The 15,593-nt window shown below is 45.9% G+C and overlaps 1 long non-coding RNA gene across 3 annotated transcripts in view; it reads left to right on the top strand.

Moving 5' to 3' along the window:
- LOC113592464 (uncharacterized) overlaps nt 1-7,679 on the top strand; it is a 60,259-nt gene extending 52,580 nt beyond the window's left edge. The window contains exons 5-8 of one of the 3 annotated variants that reach the window (XR_008288948.1): nt 1,547-1,711; nt 2,168-2,287; nt 5,009-5,114; nt 6,840-7,679. This is a non-coding gene — a long non-coding RNA (uncharacterized LOC113592464). Of the gene's footprint in view, nt 1-1,546; nt 1,712-2,167; nt 3,151-5,008; nt 5,115-6,839 lie in introns of those variants that run through there. The other 2 variants (XR_008288947.1, XR_008288946.1) reach the window with 2 other exon arrangements.
- The last annotated feature ends 7,914 nt before the right edge of the window (nt 7,680-15,593 follow it).

The raw sequence follows: 15,593 nt of genomic DNA, 5'->3' as shown, positions 1-15,593 counted from the left end.
CATAGCTGCTTAGTCAGCTAGCTACTCTGATGGGATAATTGCAGTGTCTTTTAAATAGCATTTATGGTCTTAATTTCTAGCTACAAAAATGATACGTGTTTATTTTAGAAAATTTCAGGGGAAAAAATGGGGGAAAGAAACAAGCACACAGAAGAAAATAAAGATCTTGAGGCCCTGGTGATATTCCAGGCCAATTACATCAGATTTTCTACAAATGGGGTCATCCATCAGCATTGGGGTTTGTTGTTTTTTTTTTTTTTAATTCTGGAGGTGATTCTGGCGTCGCAGGCAAGGTTGAACCATCCCCTTGCCAATAACACTTTACAGTATTTCCTTCACTTTTCAGTTTTATATTTGTACCATATTATACATACTATTTGAAACTTGATTATGTTTTCTTTGGCCTAACACTATGTTATGAACATCTTCCAAATCATAAATATTCTTTAAAATATGATTTTAAAGACTGCTTATGTAGCTTTCCGTCTTATGGATGTACCTTAATTGTTTTTAACCAGTTCCCATTATTAGATGTTTTCTAAAATTTTGCTGATTAAAATAATTCTGGGATGTATTTCTACTCCTATCTGTAATCACCTACTTAGCTAACACTTATGTAGCATGTAACCCTATGCTGGATACCGTTCTAAGGCATTGCATATATTTATTTCTTTTAATCCTCAAAACCAACCCAAGAGATAGATACTGTTATCATCCCTCCTTTAGAGATGAGGAAACTGAGACTCAAGAGAGGCTAAATCACATGACTGATTGGTGGTGAAGCCGACGTGGCTCCAGAGTCCACACTCTGTAATTACAATTGCTGGGTGAATTATAAATACAGAGAACAAACTGATGGCTGCCAGTTCAGGGTGGGGTGGGGGTGAGGGGTTGGCCACAATGGGTGGAGGAGTTGGGCAAAATGGGAGGCCGCCAGTTACGGAATAAGTCAGTCATGGGAGTAACAGGTACAGCATAGGGAATAGAGTCAACGGGACCAATCATGGTTTCATGATGACGGATGATGGCTACACTTGTAGGGGGCGTAGCATAACATATCCAGTGATGTCGAGTCACGATGTTCTGCACCTGAAACTGGTATCACATTGTGTGTCAACTATAATCACACGCAAAAATAAAATATATGACATCTTTCAAGGCTTTCGAAACACATCGCCAGACAGCTCACCATTAATGTTGTATCCATTTATTTTGTCACCAGCAGCGTCTGTGAGCCAGTGTGTGTGTCTTGGAGGGTGGAGTGCTGGTCTCTGACTTTTAAAAAGAATTTTCAAACCCAATGGAAGCTGCAAATGTAAACATCCTCCTTATTGAAGGTTTATTACCTATGCAGAAAAAACTTTTTAGCAGGATTTTAAAAAGTGGTGTGTGTTTTATAGTGTGGCTCTGTAGTTGTAAATGGTGCGTCAAGCATGAGAGCTGGTATTGTTTCTGCGGTGGTAGGAAGAGGGGACTGTCAGAGGCCCTCACCCTGTGCTGTGTTACACAATTATCTTCTTTTTCACACCCCCCCTTTTTTTGTAAGACAGAGAAAAGATCGACACCTCCATAGTGGTTGTTCACGGAAGAAGTGCTCTGAGAGAGACAGTATTATCCAGGAACAATCTGTAGCTCTTCTGATGTTTTGCTGAAGGACCTGGAGCCCCCTCTCTGGAGGAATCTGATCTGACTGCCTCCAGCTACTCATGGGGTGAGTGGAACTGGTTTTCTGGGAGCCCTGGGAGGAGGGCAGAGGGGCCCAAAGGCCAGGATGCCAAGGGAGTCCCAGGAAAGAGGAGCTAAGCCTGAGAGGAAGGCTTTATGAAAGCCCATTGAGAGCGTCCCTGTGAGCGTGAGAAACATACAAAGCCCTGTGTGCCACCTTCCTGGTTTCTGTGTGTATTTGTCATGTCCAGCCAGTAACTCGGTTATTATCATTTTCCTGTTGGAGGAAGATTGTAAACACTCAAGACTCTGTCATCCCTTCCCCCTACCACACATACACTATTACTGATATGTCTGAAGGATTTCCTACCTATAGCAGGAAAGCAAAAGAACTTCTCATAACTTTGAACTCCTTGAGGACAGGGGCCCGTATCTTTTATAATTATTATGATATTCATTTTCAGTGGCTCCAGCAGGTCACAACTTTCATTTCTATTCACAGTGTACCCTATCCTATTGGTTGAAGCTTTGATGGGAGTTCTGTTAGTGGGCTCTATTTTTGTTGTTATAGAAACCCAATTCTAGATGTCTTACCAGAAGGGGAGTCCAGGATGGAGAGCAGGTATGACTGGAGTCAGAATTTTGAAGGATGTTGTTTCTGTTTGCCTCTCTGTCTCTGTCTCTCTCCCCTTTTCTGGGCTGGCCTCATTCCCTCCCACTTGGTGGGATCCCTTCACATGGTCAGGAGAGGTGTCTTCTCTTGAATTTTCTGTGTGTGTTCTGAGGGACAGAAATCCTCCATTGTCTGGGTTGTTGCTAATATGGATGGATGAAGCCTAGAGCTGCCTGTGGCTGTTTCCTGATATGTGAGGCCGTTCTAACCCAGTGGAGAGAGAGGACTGCTCTCTCCTAACACTCTTACGTTGATCCCAGAGAAACATCAGGCTTGGCTTGAGTCACATCAGGTCAGTCAACTACTGCATCCAGTGGAAGAAAGTATGAGGAGGGGCCAGAGCATTTACATGGCACCCTATGTGTAGCAGTCTGTACTTGATGTTCACAGGAAAAGTGGGGAAAGAGTGTAAGGAAGACAAACCAACAGAGAACTGTGTCATCGTTCAGACTCATTGTTTTTCTAGCCCAGGGTTTTCACTGGGCAGGTTAATTGGGATTTTTATTTCTGTTGTTCATGCCATGTCCTTTCCAGTGCTTTTGTATCTGTAATAAGGCAAGGACTTGTTTTCATTAAAATCTGATTCTTTTAACCCTTCCTCTTCAGTCATTGTTTCCCTGTAATTCAAAAACATGCAGGTATCTTCACATTTATCACCACACTTCTCATATGAGGAGGTTTACCTTTGAAAGCTCCCTTTCTTGACCAGTTAAGACGTTAAGTCCCTTTACATATCATGTCTGGACACAGGCCTCCACTGCTGACTCTTGCAGGGCATGGGCACCCCCTGGGCTGCTGAATCCCTTATCCTTTCTTGGATAAGCGCTGTCTCCATTTTGGGAGCAAAGAATGTCCTCATGAAGGACCCGGAAAAACTATTTCCCTTTTTGGCACTTCTGCCCTTTTATGCAGTCTGGTTTTGTTCTCTGTGTATAAATAGAGGAGGGACTCATTGTTTGCCCCTCCACCTTTTAGCTGGGCTATATTTTGCCTTTGGCTGGCAGGGCAAACTTTGGAATAAGACAAACTTGGGTTCACATCCCAACTTCACTATTCACTTGCTGAGGGGCCTTCAGTGAGATGGGCTTTTCAAAATATCTTTCAGCATCGGTTCCCTCTCCTATAAATGGAGGGAAACAATGGTGCCTGCCTCATAGGGTGGCCGTATTGCTTCATGAATCACATGGACCCACAAAGCCCAGCACCCAGTAGATGTTCAGTAGATGTGAATTCTCTTCCTCCCCGCAAAGACACTTGATTTGTTTTCTGTCACCCTGGGCATTAGCTCTGCACTGACTCACCACATCTATATATCCCATAAAAGTTGCCAGTCCATGGACTATTTTTAAATATATTCATGTTTTCCATATTCTAAAGAAGCTGGCCACTAGGAATAATCTTAAAGGTAGTTACTCTTTGGTAAAGGCCTTCCCTACTTTTTTCTTCTGTATAGAAATAGCTTTTCCTTTTATTCTTTCTGGTGTAACAGAGATTTCTCCCCCCTCCCCCATCCTGTTTAGCATCTGCTCCATTTGCCCATTGAAAGAACACACTCTCTTCTTTACAGAACTGTTCCTCTTTCACCTCTGGTTGGGGTGGGCTGAGGGGTATCATGTGACCAAGACTGGACCAGTCGTCATATGTCATACCCCTTGCCACAGTGATTGGCTCAGTGGTGGCCCTGTGACCCAAGTTTGGTCCTTCCCTTGAGTTTTACCCGCGAGGTCTGGGACAGCAAAATCCTCTTTCTCTGTGTATGTTGCTAATCTGGGTTGATGAAGCCTGGAGCTGCCTCTGCCATGCCTTCTGCTGTGTGGACAGACCTCTTTCATCTTAAGAAAGAATGAGTCCAACACATGGAGAGAAGCAGAGAGCTAAGATATGGGGTGAGAAGGGAGCAGGGGAAGGAGGCCAAGAGAGATGCTCTCATCATTTGATTTCCTGGGGATAGCTGTAGTCTCTCACAGCCAGTGAGTTCTGACTTTTCCTTAAGCCAGATTGGGTTCAGCTTCTGTTCCTTGAAGTCAAGGATTCTAATAAATGTGTTGGTATATTTAAGGTAATGGCCCCCTTATAAATGAGAGTTGTGTTTATGTCACAACAAAATCCTGACAGCTAATCTAAGCTGCTAATATGGCACAAGAGTCATACACTGAATTCTTACAGAGGGCAAAATTATCTGGGGTTATGGAACCCCTCCCAGTTTTGTACCACTGGGACCTGGCATAGTACCATGGGACCTGGCACATAGAAAGCCTCAATCTCTACTCAGTAAAGTAGGGTAGTGAGGGAGGATCTAACTGGTTCAGGTGGTCAGTCATCCTCTAGTCCAGGGGGGTCCCATCGGCTAGGCAGTGGCTCCCACACAGGCCTCAGTTAGCCCACAGCCTGGGTCTCTACGGGTCAGGCCAGATGTGGGTAGGGATCCACGATGCAGAAAATCACTTCTTTTGCGTTAAGAGTTCTTTAATTTGACTGGGTATGGCAAGTTCTCTGAGTCTCACAAAGGGGACCAAATAGCAGCTGGGCACTTAACGTGGCTTGCCCAGACCATTTGAATCCTCCCATGAGAGCCCTCAGTGAAGGATTTGGAAAGCTACTGGGGGAATTCCAGAAAAAGACAAACTACTCCTGTCCTGCTGAGGGTCTCCCCTTGAGCTTCTCTTCCAGAGGAGCGCTGTGACCCCAGACAAAGAGAGGAGTTCTGGGAAGCCACGGGAGCCTGCACAACTGCCAAAGAATGGCTGACTCCAGAGCGACCGACGGAGGCCTGCTGGTGAGAAACCTACCCCATGCTACGGTGAGGCCACCGCAGTGTGACTCGTACACAGCCTCTGCTGGGGATGAGGGCCTGGGGAAGCAATAACATTCCCCGTGTCAGCCCAGCTCTGGCCTTGTCCCCAGGCCCTGGTCCCACTGTAAGCTGACACTGGCCGGGAAGGGCCTCTCGTCTCCTCCTCCAGGGGTCAGGAGGCCTCCAGGGCAACATCTATTCTCAGACACAGAGCAGCTGCCTGTGGAGGCTTCAGAGAGAGTGTGAGGAAAGCAGGCACCCCTGTGAGGGGGGCAGGGCAGGAGATCTGGCTCCTCCAGGGGACTTGGCTTTGGAAGATTGGCACTTGAAGTTGATTTTAATCTTGGCCCTGTCTACACAACAATAGAGTCAACTGGATTACAGTGGGCTGGAACCAGAGGGGCATAGCATAGGAATCTGGACATTCGGGGAATTGGCCCCCCTCTTCCCCCTGAGCCGTGGTGGGACCAGGGCCAAGACTTCAGTTTCTGTGGGCCTCAGTCTCCTCAATGGTAAGTTGAGAAATCTTGGCCCACATGCTCTTGGAGGATTTCTCTTGGTGAGTAATCCACACTTTCCCATCAAATGATGGATCTAAATTCACTTGCTCTGTTGAGATAACCCATATAGAAGAGATGAGGCTCAAAGTTAAGTTTCCTCGTAGGCAGTATAGGCAGATGGATGCAAAGCAACATTATTCCAAAAAGAGTGACAGTAGTAATAATTATTACCAAAATGACAGCAACAAAGCAACCATTTAAAAAATACTATGAGCCAGGTACTCTATGAATGATTTTACGGTACATGACCTGGTGTAATCCTTTATAATACTCTTTAGGGGTGGACATTATGGTTCCCGTTATGGAGATGAAACTACTGAGGCTCAGAGAAGTTAAATTACTTGCTCAACATCTTGGTGTTAAAAAGGTGGTGGAGCTGGGATTTGAACCCGGGTCTGCTTGATTCTAAATCCCGTGTTCCTATCTACTCTGTTATCAAGTGGGTGAGTGGCGCCTTCCACCTTCTGTTGTGAAAACACAGACATGTAGAGGCAGCAATTGCTCACAATCCTGCCTGGAAGTCGGGGCTGATGGCTTCTCAACTGTGACTGTGTCACAGACAGCCTTTGGCACTGTAGCCCCAGACTTCTTTTTTCCATCTCCATCATTCGCCTTTTCCCCACCACCCTCACCAAACTTGTGCTCCACTCAGCACACATCCCTGCTCAGGCAAGGTTCGGATGCCATCCCATTTTCGAAGATGTTCTCTGATTTTTTGCTTCTGGAATAGCCCGTGCCATGTTCTGTAATTATATTTTAGTCAGTATTTATCCAGTAAGTATTTACTGAGTAACTCTGTGTGCTTCGCACTGTGTTAGGTGCTTGTGAATTTTCTCCTGCTCATTTTCCCTGCCTCCAGGCACCCAACACACAATCGAGCTCTCAGGTTGCTTTTCTTTCTTTTCTTTTCTTTTCTTTTCTTTTCTTTCTTCTTTTCTTTTCTCTTCTTTTCTCTTCTCTTCTTTTCTTTTCTTTTCTCTTCTTTTCTTTTCTTCCCCCCCCCCCTTTTTTCCAGAGATCTGTCTTATTTCCCTTGACAAAGCCTAGCACACTGAAGATACTCAGTAGCTATTTAAAGTGGACTCATGATCCAGAACTTATCTCACTTTTAAATAATGGCCTGTTTCTTCCCTACATCCCCCACTAGGTTCTTAGACTCTCGTGGATAGGAGCTGGCACAGAAGGGGAATTTGACACATGTTTATTGAATGAATGGTCAGTGAGAAGTATGAGTTCTGGGGAGGGAATATGCTACCTCTACAGGCATGGATCAAGCACCACCGAGATCATGAGTGAACACCATGAAGAGTAAACACCATGCGGATCTCATGTTTTCAGGACCCCAAGTGTCCAGTGACTAGAATGATACACACAAAGTAACATGGCAAAGATTCAGCAGAAGGAGAAACTGGGTACCACTGAGACACCCTCCCTGACCAGAATCACTGTTGGTCACTGGTCACTGGTCACTTCCTCAGCCCACCTGTGGCTCTAATTCCCACAGCATCCTTCCCTTGGGGGGCTTTGGCCTCTGGGAAGAAATGAATGTAGCCCTTGAGAGAGCTCTGCATTCTTGCACAGGTGATCACCCCATCCAATTCAATGTGAACTCAAGTAGAAAGGATTGTGACCTTTCCAGAGGCCAGAATCATTGTTCTAGAACTGGAAGGGGCCACGGCAGTTCTTTGGCCTGGTTCTAATCTTCTGTCTGAAGAAATCATTGTAGTGGGGTGCAACTATTCTAACGCCTGGCCCCAGAATTCTCTTCTGGAGGAGAACTGTCTTGAGACCCTGAGGGCGAAGTTGGCAAGAGACAAAATGATGAAGAGAGAACTGGTGTCTTGTGCATAAAAATAAATAGGGACTTTGGGTGAGAGACTCTGAAGGAGAGGAAGTACAGGAGGAGGGGACTTCTCAGGGGGAAATGAAACTTGAAACTTATACTTGTGGAAATTTTAAGAACAAGGATGTCTAATTTTTGGTTGCACAGTCTTTATTTGTGAGTGCTGTAAACCATTCTCTCTCTTCGATAAAGATTCCCCCCCCCACACACACATCCCTTGTATAAGTGGGTCTTAGGGAAGAAGAGAGAAATTGAGGAAAACGTGAATTCCTCATGTGTATTGGCACTGACAGCCTGCACAGGATGGGGAGATTATCCATAAACTAAAATAGTTCAGTGGAAGCAGGTGATTAAGGAAGTCCTCAGAAGGGTGGACAGGAATGAGGATTGTGCTTCGCATGTAGGATGGGGTCTCAAACCAATTTTTATTTGACTCTCAAAGAGCAGGGGCATTCCCTAGGGTTCTTTGGTTGTAAGTAATAGGCTAAAAAGCAATTAAGCCAACTTATTAGGTGGCTTAGTTCAGAGAAGTGAAGGGAAAAATCCAACAGTCAGTTCCCAATGAACAGGAACCTGCCACTTCAGGGCATCCCCAAAGGAGAGAATCAGCCCAGCCTTTGGGCATGCTGACGAGGTTCCTGCGAAGATCAGATCCTAGAGAGAGGGAGTCCTGTGGACAAGTCTGGGTCAGCTGTGCCACCACCCACCCCCTCACTTGGCTGGAGTAACATGGAGTAGGGGTGTCATCATTGACCATCTTCTCGGAACCACATGAGAGAGTAAGGGGAGGGTTTTCAAAGGAAGGAAAGGGGGTACTTCAGCCAAGACTCAGAGGAAGGGATGTTAGGCAAGCAGAAATAGCAGATGTCTGCACTCACAGGGTGTCTCAGCTATGAGATGTTACTGCTGGCACGTAATGGTGGATTGGTAAGATACCCAACCCCCCCACTACGTCTTGACATTAATTTCACAACAGGCCTATGGTTAGACCTGAGCAATGCTCCAGCATGTGGCTGGCAAATGGAGGAGGAAGGAGAGAAGCTGAAAATCCAGTCCCTTGTGTTCCAGTGCTCGGCCTTTTCCCTACAGTAAGCTCCCTGGCTCCCCCTCACCTCTAAGCCTTTGCTTGAGCTGTGTCCTCTGCCTGAAATTCCTTCCCCTTTCTTTGCTACCTGTTAATTCATTTTGTTCTTTAAGACTCAAGAGTATCACCTGAAAGAAACTTTCTCTAACTGTCCCATTCCCCATGGGTTAGGTGTCTCTCTTCTACGTATATCTTTATTTTATTTCATCTTCCAAGTGTATGTTTATCAAAATAGTTAATGTAAGCACGTGGTACGAAGCTCAACTATGCAAAAGGTATAAAGAGAAAAATTGGCTTCTCGTCACCTGTGAGTCCAGTTTGCCGCATGAAAGCCACCATTCTTTTCTGTGTCGCCTTCTAGAATACACATGTGCATGCTCACATGTGCACATACATACACACGCTCGCACACACGCACGCACTACCACCGTCACTCTAAGGACATGCCTCCCCAGACCCCAAACCCACTGAGGGCGAGGTCTCATTTGCCTCTGGGGCTCCAGCAGCTAGGACACCCTGGTTCTCTGCAAAGTTCAGCTACTGACTGCTAAGAGCCACCTTCTTGCAGAAGCGAGAAGTGGGAGGGAAGGGGGGACAGATTCTGTCTGAGATCACTTGATGCCACGCTCTGGGATCTACGAGTTGCTTTTAATTTCCTGTGCTTGGCCGCTGGCAGCCTGATGAAATGAAGCAGATAGCAAGACTTCAGATCTGGCCCTGCCTGGCCCGGGGCTTGTCTGCTTGCTGCAGGGCCGTGACCTCCGGACCCCGAAGAGAGAAGAACAGAGTGCATTGCCCAGCCTTCTTGCCCAGAAGGAGGCTGGGAGTTCACAGGATGAGGCAGCACCCTTATGGTTTGGGGCGTGGGGAGGAGAGGTGGTGCAGAGAGCTCACTACTTGGGCAAACAGAGAGGGTTAGGGTCCTGGCTGTGTCGCCTCCTGGCTTCTGCTCCCTGAGCCTGCTTCCTCAAACATAAATGGAGGGTATTAGTAGCATCTACTTAACTGAGTTCTTATGAGGATTCAGAGAGAATGAATTCAACGTGCAAGGCGAGGTGCCTGAACCCTGGCGCACACTGAGTTGGTGGCTGGTATTGTCATTCTCTCTATTGTCCACATGGTCATCAGGATCAGCCTCTGCAAAATGGTTCCTACTGGCAACTGTCATCTATCTTTCCTTTGGGCACTCTTTTTCCCTTCTAGGCACTGTGTTCTTATCTTTTGTCATCTCTCCTGATGTGGCTGCCACTCCTGCCACCACGGATTCAGTGTTGGCTCTGTGCCAGGCATTTGCCCTGAGGGTGGGGTGTGCTGGCTAATCATTACAACAGCGGTGATACTCCCTGCAAGCCCGAGAAGATGGAGTCACGGAGGCTTGTGGCTCCACCATGCATCCCTCCACAAGGTCCCTGTGGTCTGCCTGCTACCTCTCCTCGTCACCTGTATGATTGCACGTGCTGTAACTGCTTTCCTTGCTTCCACCCTGCCTCCAAGCACCCATTCTCCACACAGCAGGAAGTGACTTTAGGGATTTGGGCAAAGACCTGGAGAGGGTCTTTCAACATATAAATCAGGTTGTGCTCCTTCTTTGTTTAAAATCCTCATCAGTAAGACGAGGAATAATGAGCACATCTACTTCCTAAGGTTGACATGAGTAATAAAGGACAGACCTCACCTTAAAGGGTTAGCACGTGGTGAGTGCTTGGGAATGGTGCCTCTTCTTATGGGGAACATGACAGTCCCTGTCCTCTTGGACCAGATTTGTTTGACATTCCTTTGATACCGATGATGAGAGAAGAGACCTGTCCTCACTTGCTCATTGGTCTCCTGTCCTCATTGGCTCTGTAGTCTTGGCTAAGCCACTTAGCACCGTCTGTGAAGTGGGAGTAATAATGGTACTTGCCTCATAAGGTTGTTCTGAGTATCAGGTGAGATAGCGCATGAAGAACTCTACATGATGCCACACAGTAAGTGCTGAACAAATGGGAGCTGTGCACTCTGGTTATAATTGCTACATATAGCTGCATCTTTGGGAGGGGCTGGCTTTCCCCAACCACTATCTTTGGCATCCCCTCCTGGCATGATTGCTGCAGTTTTCCACCTCTGGGGTGAGAACTAGACTCTAACACCCTTCATCTGGCAAATAAAATAAAGAGGTACATAGAAGGAGCGTTTCTTCTCGCGTCTGCCTTGGCTCCTTGCTATTTGGGGGCTGTGTGCCTTTTGTCGGGTGAGGCTATTGCTACAGCAGGACCGGGCCGCCATGCGCTGGTGACCGGCTCTAGCTTCTGCACCCTAGTGTTGACTTTGGCAACAGGGACTTTGGAGGAGGGCTGCCATGGTCACATTCTTCAAAGCAACAGAGAGAAAACAGCGCAGCCCTTGCCAATTTCCTTGAGCTCCCAGGGAAAGAAACAGAAACAAGTAACATGAGTAACAACACGAAAATGAGATTGAAAGCGTGTTGGAAAGAGCTGAAAGCCTTAGGGGCATGCTTCAGGAACCGCGCTGTTGCTGTTTGGCTGCCCCAAATTTTGTATTCTGCTGGGTGTAGCACGCTAGCTAAAGAGAGGTAGAATTCCACTGTTGGAGGGGTGGAGCCAAGAGCCCCGGGGACCGGGCACCAGGAGAGAGGGGTAGATCCTGGGAAAACCGGAAAGAGAAAGTAGTGATGTCTATAGTAGACCAACAGTTTTTCTGGGTAGTATGTGTTATAACCCTCTCTCCACCCTCCGGTTCAATTTACAATGACACCTGCATTAATCTCCAGCGTATGGGGAATTAAGTTTGTTCTGAGGGGTGTGGCAGAGTGCTGAATGTTAACTCAAGGTTGGCCTTAAGCCAGAGCAGAGGCAGTCAAAGGGACCCCTGCACGTATTGACTGTATACAGATGCAGGGACCTGCTTACCTCTATAGATCTCACCATCCACAGGAAATAAAAAAGTGATATACAGAGAGCACTCAGATTACTGTATTAGTGTGAAATAATAAGAAAAAAAAACTGGTATAAACCTGTCCTCCCACCCTTACCCCCTAGAAAGAGAAGCCAACACTGTATAGTGAAAGTCAAGTTGAAGGAGATTATGTGGGATCTTTTGCAATGGGAGGAGGAGAAAGGAAATATTTCTTAAGACTAGAGAGAGCCAGAAGTTGTTGACTCCTCGAGACCGGTGTTCCTTTTATCTGTTGCTTCTTAAAGGAACACCCCAAAACTTGGTGGCTTAGAACAACAACATGTATTTTACTCATGAATTGGCAGGTTAGCCAGGGGTTGGTGAGAACAATGCACCTCTCTCTCTCTCTCTCTCTGTCTCCACTCAGCTGGGGCGTCTGGAAGGTTGGGGCTGGAGTCCTCTCAAGTCTGTTTGCTCACATGCCTGACAATTAATACTGGCTGTCAGTGGGGCCTTCACTGGGGCTGCCTGCCAGAACACGTACACTTCTCATGGCCGGGGCTTCCTCCTTGCCACATGGTGGCTGGGCTCCAAGGGCAAGCATCTTGGGAGAGAGAGCCAGGCAGGAGCTGTGTTACCTTTTCTAACCTAGCCTGAGAAGTCCCGCAGCCTCCCGTGGACTACGTTCTAGTCACCACATGTATTAATCTGCTAGTGCTGCCATAGCAAAGCACCACAGACTGGGAGGCTTAAGCAACAGAAATTTATTTCTCACAGTTCTGGAGGCTGGAAGTCCAAGATCAAGGTTTTATCAGGATTGGTTTCTTCCGAGGCCCCTCTCCTTGGCTTGTGGAGACTGTCGTCTCCCTGTGTCCTCATTTGGTCTTCCTTTGGTGTGTGTTTTTGGGTCCTAATCGTTTCTCATAAGGACCCACCCAAATGGCCTCAATTTAACTTATTTACCTCTTTAAAGGCACTATCTCCAAACAGTCACGTTCTTAGGTACTGGGGGATTAGGGCTTCAATGCATGAATTTTATGGGGCAGCGGTGGAGGGAGAGACAGAATTCAGCCTGTAACACCAAAGCTAGTCCATGTTCAAAGGGAGGGGAATTAAATTCTCCCTTTTGATGGGAGGAATGTTAAGGAAATTGCAGATGAGTGTTAAAAGCACCACAACTGGGTAAGTGTCAGGGTTTTGGCAAGTCCTGTAGCTGGTGACACCCAGCACCCTGAACATGTTGTAGAATCTCAGAGAACAGTCAGATTGTAGCTTCCAGGAAAGACCCAGTGCCCAAAGGTGTGAGCAGGATGACACTACCTCTTGTCATCAGAAGGGCCACTGGGGTGAGGTGGCTCAGGACCCTTCTCCTGTTACCCAACGTCCAAATAAGTTCCTGGAATCTGGTATGAATTCAGGGAGTAGAAGGGCTCTCAAAATCATGACTCAGATTGAATTTCCCATCAACCTGGTGAGTGAGGGCTGAAGAGCTAGGCTTAATTAGACTTGAAGTAACGTGATGTTCCTTCTAACTGAGCTTTGAAGCAGAGCTCATACTCGTTCCTTGCCATCATCACATAAGGATTACAGTGAGGTAGGAATGATACAAGCTTCTGCCTTTAGGTAGCTCTGTGCTGCTTCTCCTCCATTCTCTTGAAAAAGTGAGGAGACAGAATTCCCAGCTCACCATCTCCATTCTGAAAGGCGATTCTAAGCATTTCCCCCAACAGCTACTGCTGTGGGCATGGTTTAAAAAATAAAATCAGGGGTGCCGGGGTGGCTCAGTCGGTTAAGCGTCCGACTCTTGGTTTCGGCTCAGGTCGTGCTTTCACAACTCGTGGGTTTGAGGCCCACATCAGGCTCTGCGCTGGTAGCACAAAGCCTGCTTGGGATTCTCTCTCTCCTGCTCTCTCTGCCCCTCCCCCACTCATGCTCTCTCACTGTCTCTGTCTCTCTCAAAAATAAATAAACATTAAAAAATAAAGATGTAATCTTACTGTTTAAAAAAAAATAAAAGTAAAAACAAATGAAAAATAAAGTCAAAATGACCTTGTTAGGTGGGATGGGTTAGGAAGTGGGCATTGACTCGGAGGCAGACCACGGGGCAGGGTGAATGTATCCCTGTACCACCCACCTCCCTCCCACCCGGCCCAAGCGTATCCTTTCTTACAGAACCTGAATGATTTTCCACCTCCCTTGTTATATTCCTTGAAATGCCACCAATATGAGATTCTCTCCCACCAATATTCCTCTGAAAGGCTTAAGAGGTGATCAGTTAGTTCATTAATTTTGTAACAGGTCAAATCAGGGACTCATTACTAACTCTCTCTTTAGTATGAAGGGGCCTTGGTTTCCCCTGAGCGAGATGGCCAAGCTATTTACACACATACAGTTAGGAGGACAGTGGCCCCCTGGGAGGAAAGGGACAAAAAATTCCAGCTTAATCTCCTGGAGGTTCAGAGTTATCAAAATTTGCTTGATGGTCTGTAGTGACCTCACCATTGTGGAAAGGGCCAGGAGGCCCCAGAAAGAGAACTCTTTCTGATGGTGAAGATCAGACTGATGGGCTGTGTTTTGCTACAAAGGTGAGATATGAAAGAAGTGTTGTGCTGGGTCTGTGGGAGTGGCCGACCCAGCACCGTCCCCGGTACTCACAGCTGGAAGACACAGGCTCACACACCTTCCATCCACCCTCTCTCAGCCTCTGTCACCTCTGAGTCTCCGGCTTCACAAAGGACCAGCTGGGCAAAGAAATGCTCTCTGAAATGGACAATCTCACTGCCGATTCTTCCCGCATCATGCTGGTCTCCAGAAAGAAAAAAAAATTAATACAAATTAAAATGTAGAGACAAATGATAAAACAGTACATGGTATCTGCAACACGTAGAACAGACAAGAAGGTCATTTCCTTACTTTACAAAGAGCTCATACAAACCAATAAGAATAAATATGAACAAACCAACTGAGAAATGGCCAAAGGATATAAAAGACAGTTCAGAAAAAAAAATGCAATAACCAATAAATGCACGAAAAGATGTTCAGCTTTCTTCTAATTAAGGCCATGCAAATCTAGGCAGCAATGAGATGCCATTTTTCACCTATCAGATTGGAAAAAATCTGAAAAGCTTGATAATACTCCGTGTTGTTGAGTAAATAAGGAAACAGGGACACGCATTCACAGTCAGTGAGCATATTACTGATGTAATATTTTAGTTGGGCATTTTGGCAATAATTGGAAGTGCATATACCTTTTGATCCATGGGTGACAGTTTAACCCACATATATATATTCACAAATATAACTACAGGAATGTTCGCTGCAATATTGTTTCTAGAAAGTAAAAACGGGAAAGGGCCATAAATAGGATTGGTTATTACAATCATGGCACATCCGTATGATGGAATATTATGCAGCCATTAAAAAGAATGTGCTATCATATGAGGACTTTAAGAGACAAAACAGATGAACATACGGGAAGGGAAACAAAAATAATATAAAAACAGGGAGGGGACAAAACAGAAGAGACTCAAATATGGAGAACAAACTGAGGGTCGCTGGAGGGGTTGTGGGAGGGGGGATGGGCTAAATGGGTAAGAGGCATTAAGGGATCTACTCCTGAAATCATTGTTTCCCTATATGCTAACTAATTTGGATGTAAATTTAAAAAAATTAAAAATTAAATTAAAAAAAAAATCACACACCCACAAAAAGGAATGTGCTAAACAGTTTCCAAGCTATTGATGGAGAAAATTGAAGTGCAGAACTGTATGCACAAAGTGGTCCCATGTGCGAATGAAAGAAAGAATATATATGCTAGCACGTGCATAAAACATTTCTGGAAAGATTCACACAAAACGTTTTGGGAATAAGGTAGTTAAAAGTGAGAGAAAGCAATTTTACTTTTTGCTTCATACAATTTTACTAAATTTACGTTTTTTAAAATCATGTCTTTTATTTATTTCTTTTTTTAAGGTTTGAAGAAATCCTCCTGTAGTACAGTAGCCTATTTACATGCCTGTGTTCCGTACAAGTCTGAACTTACTGGTTAGGGTGATACCCAGCAGAAGGGATCCCTGTGC

Source organism: Acinonyx jubatus, chromosome A1 (assembly GCF_027475565.1).
Source record: "Acinonyx jubatus isolate Ajub_Pintada_27869175 chromosome A1, VMU_Ajub_asm_v1.0, whole genome shotgun sequence".
NCBI lineage: Eukaryota > Metazoa > Chordata > Mammalia > Carnivora > Felidae > Acinonyx > Acinonyx jubatus.
Note: the sequence above shows the minus strand (reverse complement) of the source record. Positions and strands in the feature narration are given on the sequence as shown.